Source organism: Macaca mulatta, chromosome 16 (assembly GCF_049350105.2).
Source record: "Macaca mulatta isolate MMU2019108-1 chromosome 16, T2T-MMU8v2.0, whole genome shotgun sequence".
NCBI classification, from domain to species: Eukaryota; Metazoa; Chordata; class Mammalia; order Primates; family Cercopithecidae; genus Macaca; species Macaca mulatta.
This window is the reverse complement of record NC_133421.1, coordinates 11620146-11637369: the sequence shown is the minus strand read 5'-3', so window position 1 is coordinate 11637369 and position 17224 is coordinate 11620146. Positions and strand designations below refer to the sequence as shown.

Here is a 17224-nt window from a genome sequence, read left to right as displayed (position 1 = left end):
CTTAGGATTCCAGGATTTACTCGATTTACTCAGAGATTCCTCTCCTAGTCCACTTAGGCTGGTTGGAGCTTGCCCAGTCTCAGGGGTTTAGGGGGACAGATACTGGGGTCAGTTCATAACCTTGGAGGGGGCCTTCTGCCCCTGCTTTCCATCAGAGCCCTGGAATTGGGGGATTTTCTGCGCAAGGTCTGGTGTTTTCCTGGTTGAGATTAGCATCTTTAAAATTAAAATTCTTGCATGAGAATTGTGTCCTGCAGCCCTGAGTCTGTCCCTCTGTGAGTGCACAGCTGAACTACGTTCAGGGGTGCTGGGTGGGACTGTTTGATGAGGTGCTGGGGCAAAGAAAAATGGAGCGTTCCCCACAGGAACTCGAGCCCAGGTCTCCTCCAGGCCGTGGAGCCGGTGTGCAATAGTCCCGGCCGCCGGACCTGCTCGTCCCCAGCTGGCAGACTCACCTCCTGGGCCATGTTTGGTTCATCTTTACACAGCAGGTTGTGCAAAAGTGAGAGGGCAACATGGGGCCCCTGGAAACCGGGCGTCTTGAGGAGGGGCTCATGGAAGCACTGCTTTCTTCTTCCCAGGGCTTCCTGTTAACCCAGTGTCCAGAGCCACGGAAGGTTAAACTATCTTGATTTAGGCCTCAAGATGCAGGGAGCATCAGCCGGTCATTGGGAACACATGGCCAGCTGGAAATCCACACTCTCCCAGTTGTGTAATGTTGCAAATTGATTTAAACTAACAACAACAACAAACAATGTAAGGTGCTGGCCAGCACCGACCAGCGTGCTGGATCCAACCTTCCGGCCAGTAAACAGCCTGCACTCACACCCAGGTTTCTACACTCCCAGCCTCTGGTACAATCTCCCTTCAAGGATACCAGGACTCTCTAGGGGAAGAAACAGAGACCCAGAGAGGTTAAGAAAGGTCACACAGCTTAAGCGGCAGAGCTGGGGTTTGAAGCCAAAACTGTCTGCTGTGCTGTCATTGGAACTAGAGTCAGAGTCGGCTTGGTTCCGGAGCATAGGCTCTTCCCCGTGCTGCACGCTGGGATTGACTCCTAACCCTCGAAAGAGGGCTGTTAACAAGTGAGTGGCTTCGCTGAATTCTGGGGACTTCTCAGGAACAGGAGGCAGATTTTGAGAGAGTGTTTGTGTGTGGGTGTGTGAGAGTGTGTGCGCATGCGTGTGAGAGTGCATGTGTGTGAGCGCGTGTGAGAGAGCATGTGTGTGAGTAAACATGTGAGAGTGGGTGTGAGAGTGTGAGATGTACACGTGTGTGTGAGTGTGTGGGTGAGTGTGAGAGTGAGTATGAGAGTATGTGTGTGGTGGGTGACTGCGTGAGAGTGTGACTGAGAGTGTGTGTGAGTGAGCATGTGTGCGTGTGTGTGCATGTGTGTGCGAGTGTGTGAGAGTGAGTGTGAGCATGGGTGTGTGTGCATGTGTGAGTGTGTGTGTGAGAGTGTGTGTGTGAATGTGTGTGCGTTTGCCATGCGCACATTCATGTGCATGTGACATCTCTTCCCCTCACACCATTCATTAAGGGTTTCCCCCCTGAGAACCCCAGGGAGTTCCAGGAGAACAGACAGGGTGAGAGCAAATACTTTCTCCTGTCTGAGAAGCAATTCCCCCGTTTAATCCTTCCCCTTCCTTGAGTCCCTGGGACAATCACTGGTGGAGATTTGGTGGCCAGGGAACCCAAATAGTGTGGCCACCACCCCCGACCCCTGCTGTGGGTCCCTGGCAGGTCAGAGGGCTGCTCTGCGATGGGGGGCCAGGCTTCGTATTGCACAGATGGGCAGCACCCGTGGTGGTCAGAACACACGTGGAGCCAGCCTTGTCCAGGTCTCACTGGCTCTGCTGATTCCAAGTCTGTTACATGAATCGGGGTGGCTGTATGTGAGGGTAGAGAAGAGTGGAAGGGAAGTGTTTATATAAATAACACAGGGTGGAGGGGCTTCTAAAAGATTTACTAGCTAAATATTTTCCGGATGTTTTAATCATCCTTTAAGGTCCTTCCAGAGGAAGGCTAAACAAGACTTAGTCTAATTCCCCCAGTGGCCAGTGGCTCCCACCCACAACTGACCCCGTCATACCTGGGCCTCATTCCCTACACCACCCCACCCTCCTCCCTCCTCATCTCCCCATCACCCTTTACTCCCCTCTTTCATCCAACTGGGAAAGAAAGAACAATCTCCATTTTATCCTTTTGTGATCATATTATACACACAATTGTTTGATCTGTGTTTTTTGTTGTTGTTGTTTTCTTTTGTTTTTTTTTTTGTTTTTTTTTTTTTACGATGGAGTTTTGCTCTTGTCACCTAGGCTGGAGTGCAATGGCGCCATCTTGGCTCACGGCAACCTCCGCCTCCCGGGTTCAAGCGATTCTCCTGCCTCAGCCTCCTGAGTAGCTGGGATTACAGGTGTGCACCACCACGCCCAGCTAATTTTTGTATTTTTAGCAGAGACAGGGTTTCACCTTGTTGGCCAGGCTGGTCTTGAACTCCTGACCTTAGGTGATCCACCCGCCTCAGCCCCCACAAACTGCTGCGATTACAGGCATGAGCCACCGTGCCCTGCCCCACGCTGCTCTTTAGAAAGGTTGTACCAGTTTAAAGTCCTTGAGAATACCCAGTGCCCCATTCGCTGGCTAAGCCTGGCATTTGCAGGCCAAAAGAGAGCCAGCAAATCATGAGATCTGTTGCCACCTGCAAATGGTGTGCTGTGGGAGCTCGGCAGGCCAGAGCCCCGATCTGCCAGTGGGGATGTGTGTGCACATGTGGAGTGCCTAGGATGTCTGGGCTCCTTCCTTTGGGATGCGGTGAGGAACTGTGTTGTGGAGGCTGCACTTTCCTGTAGGAGCCTGTCCCATGGGGTCCCTCCCGGGAATGAGTGTGTGAGTTTCTGGTCAGGCCTCACAGGCTCAAGTCTTGCAGAGTGAGGGAGGGGCAGTTTGCACTGGGCTCTAGACGGTCATTTCCATGTCCACCTTTTCAGCCTGGCCTTTTCTTGTTGAGGGCTTGTGCAAGGCCCCGCCACGAGGGGCTGGTTGGAGCTGGGAGCCGCGCGGGGAGCCTGCCCTGGCACAGTGGCGGCTCTGTTTCCCACTCCACCTCCTCAGGGGCCCCCATTCACGGGAAGGAGAGTCACACATTCCCCCTTGAGATAAGAATAGAGCACGACTGTGCCCCAGGACAGAGTCCAGCTTCTTCAGCCAGCCCTACGAGCACTGGCAAGGGCTCCCAGATGGTACTGGCATGAGTGGGCCCTGGCTGCCTGCCCCACTGGCCTTTTGTGCATTGTGCGGTCCGGACACTGGCTACAGTGTGTGTCTGTCCGGGGCGCCCTCCAGGAAACCCACTGTCTCCAGGCTCTGCTCAGGATGGAGAGGCTTGTCCTCAAATCAGCTGTTTCAGGGCTCTGCTGCGCCCCTCCTCTTACCTGTGGGCCTCAGACTCCAACCTCCCTGCCTTGATTCCTCCAGCCACTGCTGTCTGTTCCTGGACGGGCAGAATGGAGCCCACGCTTGTGTGGGGAGCAAGCTCTAGGTAAGGGCTGGTGGCTGGATGTTGAAGGCAGCAGCCTGGGGACCCCAAAGGCACCGAGAGACAATAAACAGGACCAGTAGGGGCCACAGATTGTTTGAGTGATGATCAGAGTTTTGAGGCATTCACCCTTAGCCCTGCCTGTGTCTGAGGCTCAAGATGGAACAGCTGAGAGTCAGATCAACAGCAGGACTGGACCAGGCAAGAGGCACAGGTGCATTCTGGCTCTTCTTGGAATCATTCTAGGTGACCTCTAATGCACTTTCCAGCCTTCACATTCTAGGGTGAGGCTTCTGGAAGTGTGGTCCCTGGACCAGTGGCAACAGAAGCAGCATCTCCTGGGAACTCGCTGGATGGAGCTGTATATTCCCAGGTCCTGCCCCAGACCTGCTGTCTCAGAGCCTGGCATTGGAGCCCAGCTACCTGTGTTTTAACATGCTCTGGACCACAGCTCTAAATAGGATAAAAAACAATGCTTTCCAGAGTCTGACGGGTGACTCCAGTGAGTCATGAGGACCACCATAACCTGGAGAACATATGCCTTACCTGAAGACCGGATGCAGTGGCTCATGCCTGGAATCCCAGCACTTTGGGTCGGCCAAGGCAGGCCGATGGCTTGAATGCAGGAGTTTGAGACCAGCCTGGGCAACATGGCGAGACCGCGTCACCTCAGAAAACTAAAAAAATTAGCCAGGCGTGGTGGTGTGCACCTGTAGTCCCAGCTACTTAGGAGGCTGAGGTGGGAGGATTGCTTAGAACCCAGGAGGTTGAGGCTACAGTGAGTCATGATCACGCCGCTGCACTCCAACCTGGGTGACAAAGTGAGGCTTTTGAGATGCTGTCTCGAAATAAATAAATAAAATATATAAAAGCTTTATTTTATTTGTTTTATGTTTACACATGGGGTCTCCCAGCCAGCCTTAAAAAAAGATCTTCAGCTTGTACTTTTCTAGGTATTTCAGTTAATTCTACAACTGTCTGAGGTAGTGTTTTGGGTTTATGGGTAAACAAACCAAGGCTCCGTGGAGGTAAATGACTTGCTATATGGAGGAGCTGTGATTGAAAGCTGGGGCTTTTCAGCACAAGTGGGGGTGAGGGTTTCAACCCCCTTCTGTATGGTTGTCAGTCGAATCAGCAGTCAGCCACGGGGCCAGGGAGGGCGAGGCTCATTCTGCTCGGGAGTTGTTGAGTTGGGTCCCGGGTGGCCGTTCTCACTTTGTTCTGAGAAAATGGGTGTGCTTTTGAGTGTTTGGATACGGCCATCATATAAACTGACTGTTTGGGAGAGAGCCTGGAATGGAGGCTCCCTGGGTCTCGATCTCAGCGTGCACGTGTCTGGGAGGGGAGAGGAAGGATGAGGGTTTCTAGAAGATCCTGGCATGGCCACTGGCTAAAGACAAAGCTCTGTTTGCAGCCCCTCAGTGGGAGGGAAGGATGAATGAAAACACAGGGGCTGGCCGGTATGGGGGCCTTAGAAGCATCATCTCCTGCATGGGTACCACTGGTGTGCACAGATGAAAGTGTGCTTTCAGGAGACGCAGGTCACACTGTATGAGGAGGACTGAGTTGTGTCCTCCCTCTGTTTACACCTCCTTGGTGATGGTGCTGATGCCATTCTGGGCCTTGGTGTGTGCTGTTTGAGTGTGGAAGTTGTAGGGCTGGCCTTTGGATTGTGCCTCAGTGCCCTTGTTGGAGGCCAGGCACGTGTTTTTGGAGGCTCCAGGTCGCCTAGGCCCACTGCCTTCCAAAGTCCCCAATGAGAACTGGTCTCAGTGGTTTCTGAGATGACTGTGGGATGCTGGGGTGCTGGTGGCACCCAGGAATCTTGTGAGTTTCTGAGACTTGGTTGGGAGGCATGGGGCTGGGGAAGCCCAAGGGAGAGGTTGATGGGGAACAGGGAAGCGTGCTGGGTGGTCTGAGGTTACATCTTCAATACTCCATGCTTTTACTTATTTCCTCAACCCACAGGTGAGCATATCGTTTTATGGGTAGAGAGAATATTTAAAAACAGATCTGTTGATTCAGGAGCATTTAATAATAATAGACAGCATTTACATAATATGATTTTCCAGACACTGGCCTAAGCACTGGACCTTCATTTCCTCATTTAGTCCTCACAATAGACCTGTAAGTAGTATTCTTATGTCTGTTTTACACATGGGGAAACTGAGGCACGGAGAAGTTTAATAATTTCCCCAGCGTCACCCAGCCAGTGAGTAGCAGAACCCGGCCATCTCTCTCCAGAGCCCAAGTTCTTTTTTTTCGAGGCACCGTCTTGCTCTATTGCCTAGGCTGGAGTGCAATGGCGTGATCTCGGCTCACTGCAATCTCCACCTCCCGGCTTCAAGTGATTCTCATGCCTCAGCCTCCCAAGTCACTAGGACTACAGGTGCATGCCACCACGCCGGGCTAATTTTTGTATTTTTAGTAGAGACAGGGTTTCACCATGTTGGCCAGGCTGGTCTCACACTCCCGACCTCGGGTGATCCACCCGCCTCAGCCTCTCAAAGTGTTGGGATTACAGGCGCGAGCCACTGTGCCTGGCCTACAGCCCAAGTTCTTAACCACTGGCCGCTGTATATATTCCAATCATTTGCACCCCAGCCAGTAGAGACGAGATGGAGGACTGCAGCTCCTGCAGCTCTGCCACTACTCCCATCCGAGACTCATCTGCATGCCCAGTTGGGGGTTCCAGTGGGCCTTTTGCTTTCATGTGGCACTTGTAAAGGAAGGAAATGGTGACAAAGAATGAGAGAAGGGGTGGGGACAGGTGCCGTAGCTGCTATTCTCTACCCTCGTTCTCCCTAGCTGCCTGCCCTTTCGGTGGGTGCCCTTCCTTTCCCCCAGCTGCCCATGTGGGAAGCTGTTGGAGTGTGGAGGCTCCTGAGCAGCTCTCCTGAGAATCTTTACTGTGCTTTTTTTTTTTTGAGACAAAGTCTCGCTCTTGTCCCCCAGGCTGGAGTGTGATGGCACGATCTTGGCTCACTGCAACCTCCGCCTCCCGGGTTCAAGCGATTCTCCTGCCTCAGCCCCCTGAGTAGCTGGGATTACAGGCACCTGCCACCATGCCTGGCTAGTTTTGGTATTTTTAGTAGAGATGGGGTTTCACCATGTTGGCCAGGCTGATCTCGATCTCCTGACCTCAGGTGATCCACCTGCCTTGGCCTTGCTTCACTGTGCTTTTGAGAACAGATCTTCTACTCATACTCTTAGGATTGAGTCCTGGTCTCGTGGAACCATTTGTAGGAGACTCAGTAGAGGAACCAGGAGGAAAGGCAGTGGCCCCCCCATCCTCCACAGCTAACACTCTGGCTGCTCTCAAATCCTCCCAACTTTGGAGGAAGATGAGAGCGGAACCGTTTCTGCAAGAATGGAGGGAGGTGGCCGGTGGCTGGCCTGGCGCCTGGGGGCCGCACCTTCTGTTGGTAGCTGTGTCTTCTACTGGGGCCTGGACCAGCACTTCCAGCTGGATGTGGAGTGGGAAGAGATGGGTGGGTCCAGAGCCCAGGGATTGTCATGCGGGACATGCATGAAGGCCAGCCTTGCATTTCTTCCCTGCAGGAAGAGCCTTGGTGCTCTGCTCATTAGCAGTCCTGCCTGTGGTTAGCACTTCCGAAAGCGAGTGCCAGCTTGTGGTCAGAGGCTTGAGCTGCCAAACAGGTTTGGCCTCCTGGTGTGCCTGGGTGTGACATCCTCTTCTGCTCTTCCTCTGTCCCCAGGCTGCCTGGCTCTGGGCGGGAGCATAGTCAGGCAAAAGGAACCAAACTCGCCCAGCAGGTGCTTGGATCAGCACTACGAGGAGAAGACAGCCTGAAGGACCCACTTGTTGGGCTTGGTGCTTCTAGAGAAGATATGCTGGGTCTGAAGCATGGAATGTCAAGTTAGCTGAGGAAGCCTAACACCAGCAGGTGCTTTGGGGCGGCACCAGGCAAGGTCTGAGGACAATGGGCAGCTTCTAGAAAAACCATTGAGCTGTGGTTTCCCGTAGCTGAGAAGACAGCAGTTCTAACTAACTCAGGGCGTGGTGTGTTGGGAGAGGAAGGAGGTGAGAAGTGGGCCTTGGACCTTGAACAAGAATCAAGGACACTCTTGGGAGGATCCCCCAGCTTGTTAAGCGTGTTTTGTCGTGATTGCCTTGGTCGTGGGAATCCCCTGAGACGGGGAGCTCCTGCTGTTTCATAATCTTTCTATAATTAGTTGTCTTAACCTCTGTCTCCTTAAATAAAATGTCAGCTTCATGAGAGCACTGAGGGCCTGGGGCAGGCCCTTGGTGAGCACTAAGTAACTACTTAATGAAGGAATAAATCAATACAGTGAGCAGAAGAGCTAGAAAGATCTTTAGTAAGGGTAACATCTTGAACTCTGTAAAATTGCCACCCACGCTCCAGTCTACCCTGAACTCCTGATTCCCCTTACCATGTTCTCTTCCCCCCATCACCTTCTGATATTCTTTAGAATTCACTTTTTTATTGTGTTTAGCGTCTGCTCCCCATAACCCGTTCGTACCTCATGCTGAAGCCATCACTCCAGGAAAGCAAAAGTGTATTTCCCTTCTGCTTTATTCACTGATGTGCCCCCTGCCCCAAATACCTAGAAACAGAGCCTGGCACGTGGTATATGCTCCATAAGTATTTGTCAAATGAATGAATGGCTGAAAGCGCCCGGGAAGCACTCAGCAGTGCCATCTGTCCCTGGGAATCCTCTTGTAGTGCGTGTCACCATGTGAGCACGTGTACGTTGTGCTGGTGTCCAGTGGGAGGAGAACACTTGCCTCCTCTGGGAGATGCCACACAGGCTGGTCACCTGCCCTGGCCCTGCTTGGTCCTCATGGTTAACAGGGCCCCTGAGGTAGGACCACCTCCCTGTTAAGTTAAGACAGCTCAGAGATACACAAGGGATTTTTTTTTTTTTTTTTTTTTTTTTTTTTTTTTTTTTGAGACAGAGTCTCACTCTGTCGCCCAGGCTGGAGTGGAATGGTGCAATCTCGGCTCACTGTAACCTCTGCCTCCCGGGTTCAAGTAATTCACCTGCCTCAGCCTCCTGGGTAGTTGGGATTACAGGTGCCCACCATCACGCCTGGCTAATTTTTTGTATTTTTAGTAGAGGGGTTTCGCCATGTTGGCCAGGCTGGCCTCAAACTCCAGACCTCCAGGGATCCGCCAGCCTCGGCCTCCCAAAGTGTTGGAATCACAGGCATGAGCCACTGCGCCCGGCCCACGAGGGCTTTTTGGAATTGACTGGCAGGGCAGTGAGGGCCCCCAGGACAGGCCAGAGAGGCTGACCAGGTAGTGAATGGAGCTGTTCACAGATGAGGATTTCGAGCCTGTGGTTGGGCTGCATTCCAGAATCTAGCTGTGCTCCCATGACTTCCTTCCCACCTTACAGGCTGTGAGAAGTGGAAAAAATGCCTGGCTGAGAAACAGGGCTCAGGCGAAATCCCTGTTTATTCCATCTCTATCATCTTGTCTTCCAACGAGTGCCTGACTTAGAAATGTAATCCCGGGTGGTCTTGGCTGTCTCCACGCCCTGGAGAGCAACAGGGTCCTGGTGCTGCCTGTTACCCTCAGGGAAAAGTGCAGACCCAAGCAGATCCAGCTGCGTCCTTGACATCTTCACTCATGCTGTGCAGGACGCAGTTGCCTAGCCCAGGTCTGGGCTACTGTGGCTTCTCATAGCTCGGCAAATGGCTCGTTTGTCCTTCCAGCCGCTGGAGGCAAAAACCTTGACTCCCCTTTCTCACATTCCACATTCAGCATGTTGACAATGCAGGTTGGCCCTTCCTGCAAAACAGATCTTTAAACACAGGATCACTTCTCACCACCCCACCACTGTAGTTTTGGACTGAGCCACAGCTGCCACTACAATGCTGCTGGGCTGTTGCAGGTGCCTCCTGGCTGCTCTGCTGGCCTCTAGTCTGCTGTTTTCACAGGAAGCGTCTGATCGTATCATGTTTCTGCTTACCACAGTCCAGCGGTGCCCCATGTCGGCAGAGTGAAGCTGCGGAAGCCCTACAGTGGCTGATGTGCTACGTAATTGGGTCTCTATTACCGTCCTGACCTCAGCACCTGCTCCTCCCTGCTCGTCTCGCTCCTGTGTCACTCCTGCATCTGTCCTCCACCCTCCATGGTGTTTCTTTAAATATTCGAGGCATGCTTCCTCATCAGGGCCTTTGCAGCCCAACTCTCTGTGGGAGCTGAGTAATGGTCCCCTGAAGATGTCTACCTTCTAATCTCTGGAGCCAGTGAATATGTTACCTTCTGTGGCAGATGGGACTTTGCAGGTGTGATTAAGTTGAGGACCGGAGATGGGGAGATAATCCTGGATTATCCACGTGGGCCCGGTGTAAGCCAAGGGTCCTTACGAGAGGGAGGCAGGAGGGCCAGAGTCAGTGTTAGGAGATGTGATGTTGGAAGCAAGAGGCTGAGTAATGGGAGGAAGGGGCTGAAAGCCAAGGAATGTGGGTGGGCTCCAGAAGCTGAGAAAGGCAAAGAAATGGATTCTTTCCTAGAGCCTCCAGGAGGCACCAGCCAGCCCTGCAGATATCTTGACGTTAGCCCGGTGAAACCCATTTCAGACTTTTGACCTCCAGAACTGTAAGAGAATAAATTTTTGTTGTTTGAAGTCCCTTAGTTTATGGGAATTTGTTACAGCAGCCTCAGGATATGAATAGACCCCTTTATCTCCTTTATGTCTCTCACTCACTCTGGCAGACCCACCCCTTTACTGTGCTCTATTTTTTCTTTCCCTCCCCATCATTTATCACCTTCCAGCAAAACTGGATCATTGGCCTGTCTGTCTGGCTTGCTGTGGGTTTTGTATCTCCCCTGCTAGAATGTAAGCTCCCTTAGGCACGGATCTTTGTCCTGTTAACTGATGTATTCCAGTATCGAAACCTATGTCTGGTGTATAAGAGGTGTTCAAGAAACATGTGTCGAATAAACGAATGAATGAATATGAATGAATGATTCCTTGGTCTGGAATGCCTTCTCTTCCCATCCTTTCTGCCAGCTGTCCTCTAAGTCCACTTCAGACCCACTCCCTACCCCCAAGAGCTCTCCTGTAAGTGACTTCCCTGGCAGGATGCGGGTGGTGCTATCTGCTGGTCACCTTTCCTGCACACCCGGTGGCTGTGAGCAGCCCGGCCAGTTGCAGAGACCCACTCTGCCCAGGGCACTCTCCTTTAGCTTGCATCCTCTGGGGTAAGTCCTGCAACAGCCAGGTGTTCTGGGGAGCATTCCTTTTGTTCCGTGCATTTCTTACAGATGAGTATTGTCAGAGTCTAAGGGACCCAGTTGATTTCTAAACCCAACTTTTTTTTTTTTTTTTTTGGAGATAGAGTTTCACTCTGTCCCCTAGACTGGAGTGCAGTGGCACAATCTCAGCTCACTGCAACCTCCGCCTCCCGGGTTCAAGCAGTCCTCCTGCCTCAGTCTCCTGAGTAGCTGGGACCACAGGCACACGCCACCGCACTCAGCTAATTTTTATATTTTTAGTAGAGATGGGGTTTGGCCATGTTGGCCAGGCTGGTCTTGAACTCCTGACCTCAAATGATTCACTTCCCTTGTCTTCCCAAAGTGCTGGGATTACACTCATGAGCCACCATGGCCGGCCAACCCAACCTCATTTTGATGATGACGTGGAGAGGTGAGGGTTCCCACCAAGGCGCGGAGCGAATTTCTAGAGCTTCCAGGTCTCAGAAGTCCTGGTTGGATGATCTGTTTGGGAGAGCTCCTTCTTTCCACTGCCATCCCCAGGGACAGCGTGCCTCACTCGTAGAAGGTACTTAGAATTTGCGTGGATATTGGAGCCTTGGAATCTGTCATGGCTGGGGAGGTTAGTGAGTGGGGCACCGTTTTAAGGGAAGGTATGAGATTCTCCCCAGGGACTAGAGGTCGAGGAGACCAAGGGATATGTCTTGTTGTTAACAACAGTAGTATGGAGAATGGGAAGTTTGGAAAAAGGAAAGGAAGAAAAGACAAGAAATGGTAATGAGTATGGGCAAGAGTTGTGTGCCCACAATGGGCACCTCATGCTAGGGAACCCCCAAAGACTATGGACACTGCCAAGGAGGGGCAAGGAAGGATGAGAGAGGCCTTCTCTGTGCTGAGGTGTGCTTCCCTGGGGCACAGCTGCAGCCTGTAAAGGGTGAACAGTTAGGAACACTTCTTTCTGCCGTCTCCTCTGGGGAGGACACGTTTTGCAACACTTCCTGAGTTGGGGAGGAGGTGATACTTTGCCCCCCACCCTCCTTCAGACTGCTAATGAAGTGTGCTTAGTTATGAACCTACAGCTGTGTTTTTGCAGCGCTCCCCCCGCCTGTGCACCCGCCAGTCCCACTGGGGGCTCCCCTCCCTCCTTCCGTCCCCGGTCCTTCCCTCTGCTGGCTGGTGACTCACTCAGCTCTTGTGCAACAGCCCAGGCTCTCGCTCAGAGAAGAGCTGTTTTCCTCCATCCCATAAGCCCCCGTCCTGATTTATGTCTTTTCATTTGGGTTAATGCTTTCCACATTTAGGTCTGGAGATTAGCGTGTGGCTCATTGCTGCAACCACCAAAACCCCAGTGCCAGCTTGGGTCTGGCACAGAGAGGCAGCCGGACAGACAGATAGACAGAGGACAGCTTCGAGCATGACCCTCAGCCTGTCCGTCTGCAGCTGGCCCAGCCCTGCCAGCCTCCCTGCCCCGGACGCAGAGGCAGAGTAAGGAGGCAGCCCTGACTCCTGGCTTGCCGGAGAATCGTTCTCATGCCAGTTTCCTGTGAAGGGCACGCATCTTGGAATGGTGTGAAGAGGAGATTGCCCCAAGCCTGTGAACTTCTCATTGAGGAAGCTGTGTGTCGGGAAGTGAGAGGCACAAGTTGTAGGGTGTGGAAAAATGCGATCTCTGTGGCTTTCAAAGCTATCACACAACACAATGTGTGTGTGTGTGTGTGTGTGTGTGTGTGGTTTTTCTCTTCTCTTTAGAACAATAATATTACCTTTGTTGCTATGGCGTTGTTATGGGGGTGGCTAATTGGACGCAGCCCTGATGCTGGCTTGTGTGTGGTGTCCATAGTGATTATCAGACGCAGCCATGGGACCTGCTTTGATTTTCTTCCCTGGAGTGAGAAGCAGGCAGAGGATCGCTCAGTGGTGGCTGCGTATACCCTGCCTTTGGTGGTGGCACCCCAGTCAGAAACGGGACCCTGAGGCTGGGATTTAGGTAAGGGGAGTACCTTTCCAAGGCTTGTTTACAGCTCACATTTGCAGAGGACCAGGTATTTGGAAACTCCTCTTCTGAGGAACCAGATCGCAGGGCAGCACGCAACGAGGGGCCTGTTGTCTCTTGGGAGCACAGGGCTGCGTGCCCTGGTAACCTGGGCCCACTCACCTGGTAGGCACTGACTTCCTTCCCTGTGAGACTGTAGCATTGATGAAGAAGTGCGTGGTGGCTCATGCCTGTAATCTTAGCACTTTAGGAGGTTGAGGCAGGAGGATTTCTTGAGCCCAGGAGTTTGAGATCAGCCTGGGCAACATAGGGAGACCTCCAACTCTACAAAAAATAGTGAAAAAAAAAAAAAAAGATTAGCCAGGCATGGTGGTGTGTGCCTGTAGCCCTGGCTACTTGGAAGGCTGAGGCGGGAGGATCACTTGAGCCCGGGAGGTTGAGGCTGCAGTGAACTGTGATTACACCACTGCACTCCAGCCCTGGACAACATAGCAAGACCCTATCTTGAGAAACAAAAGAGACAGAAGTGTGTTTGGGGGTGTAGTGTAAAATTTTTGTTCAATATGTATACCCAAAAGTATATCTTTGTTAATTTTATACTTATCGAATAGGTAACATATACTCAGGTCTGATATCTGAAAGGTACAAAAAATGTAGAATGAAAAGTTACTCTCCCTCCCATTCCTGTCCTCAACCTCTCAGTCCCCTTCCACAGAGGCAAACAAGTGATCAGTTTCTTGTGGGTACCTCCAGAAGTAGTCCAGGAATTTCCAAATATGTTTCCATTTATTTTCCTTAACCCAGTTGTTATTTTTCTGAACACAGGTGTCCCCTCTGTATTTCTGCACCTTGCTGCTGCTACTGATGCTTTTGTTAAATCATATAACATACCTTGGAGTTTAGCCAATAGAAAGAGCTTCCTCCTCCTATTTAATGCCTGCCCCACTCATTTCACCAATGGGCATATAGGTTGATTCTCATCTTTCCGTGTTACCTTTACCTGTTGCTGCTTTGGATAGCCTGGTATATCCATCATTCCGCACGTGGGTGAGTGTCTCTGAAGGGCAAGTTTCTGAGGTTGAAAGGTTGGAGCAAAGAATATATGTGTGTGTAGTTTTGATAGAAAGGCCCAGATTGCCTCTAACAAGACTGTTCTAGCTTACATTTCTGCTAGTAACTAGTAGGAGTGCCTGCTTTCCCTTAGCCTTACCAGCATCGTGCACTTTCAGATTTTTTAAATTTCTGCATGGAAAAGTTGGTCTTTGCTTTCTGTTGAATTTCTCTCCCATGGCTCCCCCACTCAATTGCAGCCCCCCTGCAGGCGGTGAGTGGATGGGGTCCTTCCCTGCTTCCCTGGGCCATAGGGAGTGGACCCTCAGGGGATCCTCTGTCTTGCAGATCATTCAGTGGACTTGGTTTAGCCTCTCTACAGGCCAGTAGGTTATTTTACACACAGATCTTAAGGAAAGAATCCTTTGTAACACTTGAATTTTCTACTTGTGATGACACTACTGGACTCCCTTTTCTTTTCTTTTCTTTTTTCTTTTCTTTTCATTTTGTTTCATTTCTTTTCTCTTTCTCTCTCTTTCCTTCCTTCCCTTCTTTCTTCCTTCTCTCTCTCTTTTCTTTCTTTGTTTTTTTTTTTTGTTTGTTTGTTTGTTCTTGTTTTTGTTTTGTGTTTGAGACATAGTTTCACTCTTGCGGCCCAGGCTCCAGTGCACCAGCACAATCTCAGCTCACCACAACCTCTGTCTCCCAGGTTCAAGTGATTCTCCTGCTTCAGCTTCCTGAGTAGCTGGGATTACAGGCATGTGTCACCATGCCCAGCTCATTTTGTATTTTTAGTAGAGATGGGGTTTCTCCATGTTGGTCAGGCTGGTCTCGAACTCCTGACCTCAGGTGATCCACCCGCCTCAGCCTCTGAAAGTGCTGAGATTACAGGCATGAGCCACCGCACCCGGCTAGACTCCATTTTCCACATGCTACTCCTATTATCTTTTCCTCCTGCCCTCCTGTCTCTCATCTTCATCTGCCCCACCTTGCTCCTGCCTGAATCTTCCTCTTGTCTTCCAGTGTTTTGTGTCTTCTGCATCTCACTTTTCCAAAGACAGAATCTTTTCAGTGAAAAGCCCCACATGGGCAAATACCCCTGGAGAGCATCCCTCGCTGTGTGTCTTCGGTCACCTGCTCAAGGATGAATCCAGGGTGGAATTCGATGCGGTGACAGCATTTCTCTCCTCCCAGGTTTTTCTAAGTCAGGGAGCTAGAGGTGAAGCTGTAGCAAAGAATGCCTGGAGAGCTGCCCTCAGGCAGCACAGCCCGGTAGAACTCTCTGTGAGGACGGCAGTGTTCTACCTTTGTGATGCCCAGTACAGTAGCCACTAACATGTGGCTGGTGTGACTGCAGAAGTGGTTCTTTCATTTGGATTCATTTATATTGAGGGGCTGTATGTGCCCACTGATGACCATACAGGAGAGCACAGCTCTAAACTGTACACTTTTAGCATGAAAATAAGAGTCTAAGAAGCAGAGTATATCTGGCCTAGGTTTCCTCAAGTTAAAACATGGCAGCAGTTTTTCATCAGGGTATCCAGGCTCCATGACCTGGTCTAATTTTGGAACTCCTGAATTTCTCCTATTGGAAACACAATTGGGGTTAGGCTGCCAGACCCACCAAGGAGGGTCACAATTCCAACTTGGAATATAGGCTTCCCTTAAAGATTTATTTATTTAGAGACGGAGTCTTGTCCTATCGCCAGGCTGGAGTGCAGTGGCGTGATCTCGGCTCACTGCAACCTCTGCCTCCTGGGTTCAAGCCATTCTCTTGCCTCAGCCTCCCGAATACATTTCTATGTGTGTGTGTGTGTGTGTGTATTTTGAGACGGAATCTCGCTCTGTCACCCAGGCTGGAGCGCAGTGGCACAGTCTTGGTTCACTGCAAGCTCTGCCTCCCAGGTTCACGCCATTCTCCTGCCTCAGCATCCCAAGTAGCTGGGACTATGGGTGCCTGCCACCACACCCAGCTAATATTTTGTATTTTTAGTAGAGACGGGGTTTCACTGTATTGGCCAGGATGGTCTCGATCTTCTGTCCTCATGATCTGCCTGCCTCGGCATCCCAAAGTGCTGGGATTACAGGTGTGAGCCACTGTACCTGGCCATTTCTGTATTTGTGGTAGAGATGGGGTTTCACCATGTTGACCAGGCTGGTCTCGAACTCCTGACCTCAAAGGATCCTGCCATCTCAGCCTCCCAAAGTGCTAGGATTGCAGGTGCCAGCCACCACTCCCAGCCCCATTAAGGACTTTTGATATCCATAGATGTACACAGCAGGCACTGATGTACGAATTGTGGATACCAAAGCAAACTAGCCCTGTCTAAGTAGAGCATCTTGTTTTATTTTTCTTTTTTAATCGACACATAATGTTTTACCTATCTATGGGGTAGATGTGATGTTTGGTTACATGTATAAAATGTATAATAATTGATAAGTCAGGGTATTTGGGATGTCCATCACCTTAGCGTCTGTCATTGCTGTGTGTTGGGAACATTTCAAGTCCTCTCTTCTAGCTGTTCCAAAATATATGACGTATTGTTGCTAACTATAATCCCTCTGCTCTGCTGTCCAACATTAGAACTTATATCTTCTGGCCAGGCGCACTGGCTTATGCTTGTAATCCCAGCACTTTGGGAGGCTGAGGCGGGTGGATAACTTGAGGTCAAGAGTTCAAGACCAGCCTGGCCAATATGGTGAAACCCCATCTCTACTAAAAATTCAGAAATCAGCCAGATGTGGTGACACACACCTGTAGTCCCAACTGCTCGGGGGGCTGAGGCTTAGGCAGGAGAATTGCTTGAACCCGGGAGGTGGAGGTTGCCTTGAGCCAAGATGGCGCCATTGCACTCCAGCCTGGGTGTCGCAGCGAGACTCCGTCTTAAAAAAAAAAAAAAAGAACTTATATCTTCTATCTAACTATATGATTGTACCATTAACCAACCTCTCTTCATTCCCCCCTCTTACCCACATACCCCTCCTAGCCTCTAGTTAACTATCTACTCTCATCTCCATGAGATCAACTTTTTTAGCTCCCACATTTCAGTGAGAGCATGGGATCTTTGTCTTTCCATGCCTGGCTTACTTCACTTAACATAATAACCTCCAGTGCCATTCATGTTGCTGCTAATGACATGATTTCTCTCTTTCTCATGCTGAATAGAATTCCATGGTGTATATATACCACATTTCTTTATTCCCTTGTCCATTGATGGACACGTAGATTGATTCCATAATTTTGCTATTGTGGATCATGCTGCAGTAAGCATGCGAGTACAGGTATCTCTTTGATATCTTTTTTTTTTTCGAAACGGCGTCTTGCTCTGTCGCCCAGGCTGGAGTGCAATGGTGCGATCTCGGCTCACTGCAACCTCCGCCTCCCGGGTTCAACTGATTCTCCTGCCTTGTCCTCTCGAATAGCTGGGA

General features: G+C 50.9%; 1 protein-coding gene across 2 annotated transcripts in view; it reads left to right on the top strand.

Annotated features, from left to right (window-relative positions):
- The window catches only part of GAS7 (growth arrest specific 7), a 289491-nt gene that overhangs the window by 74807 nt on the left and 197460 nt on the right, over positions 1–17224 (top strand). The window contains exon 1 of one of the 2 annotated variants that reach the window (XM_028836017.2): positions 12571–12739. The exons of the other annotated variant lie outside the window; for it this stretch is intronic. The gene's annotated coding sequence lies outside the window, so the exon portion shown is untranslated. Of the gene's footprint in view, positions 1–12570; positions 12740–17224 lie in introns of those variants that run through there. 2 annotated transcript variants of the gene reach the window in all.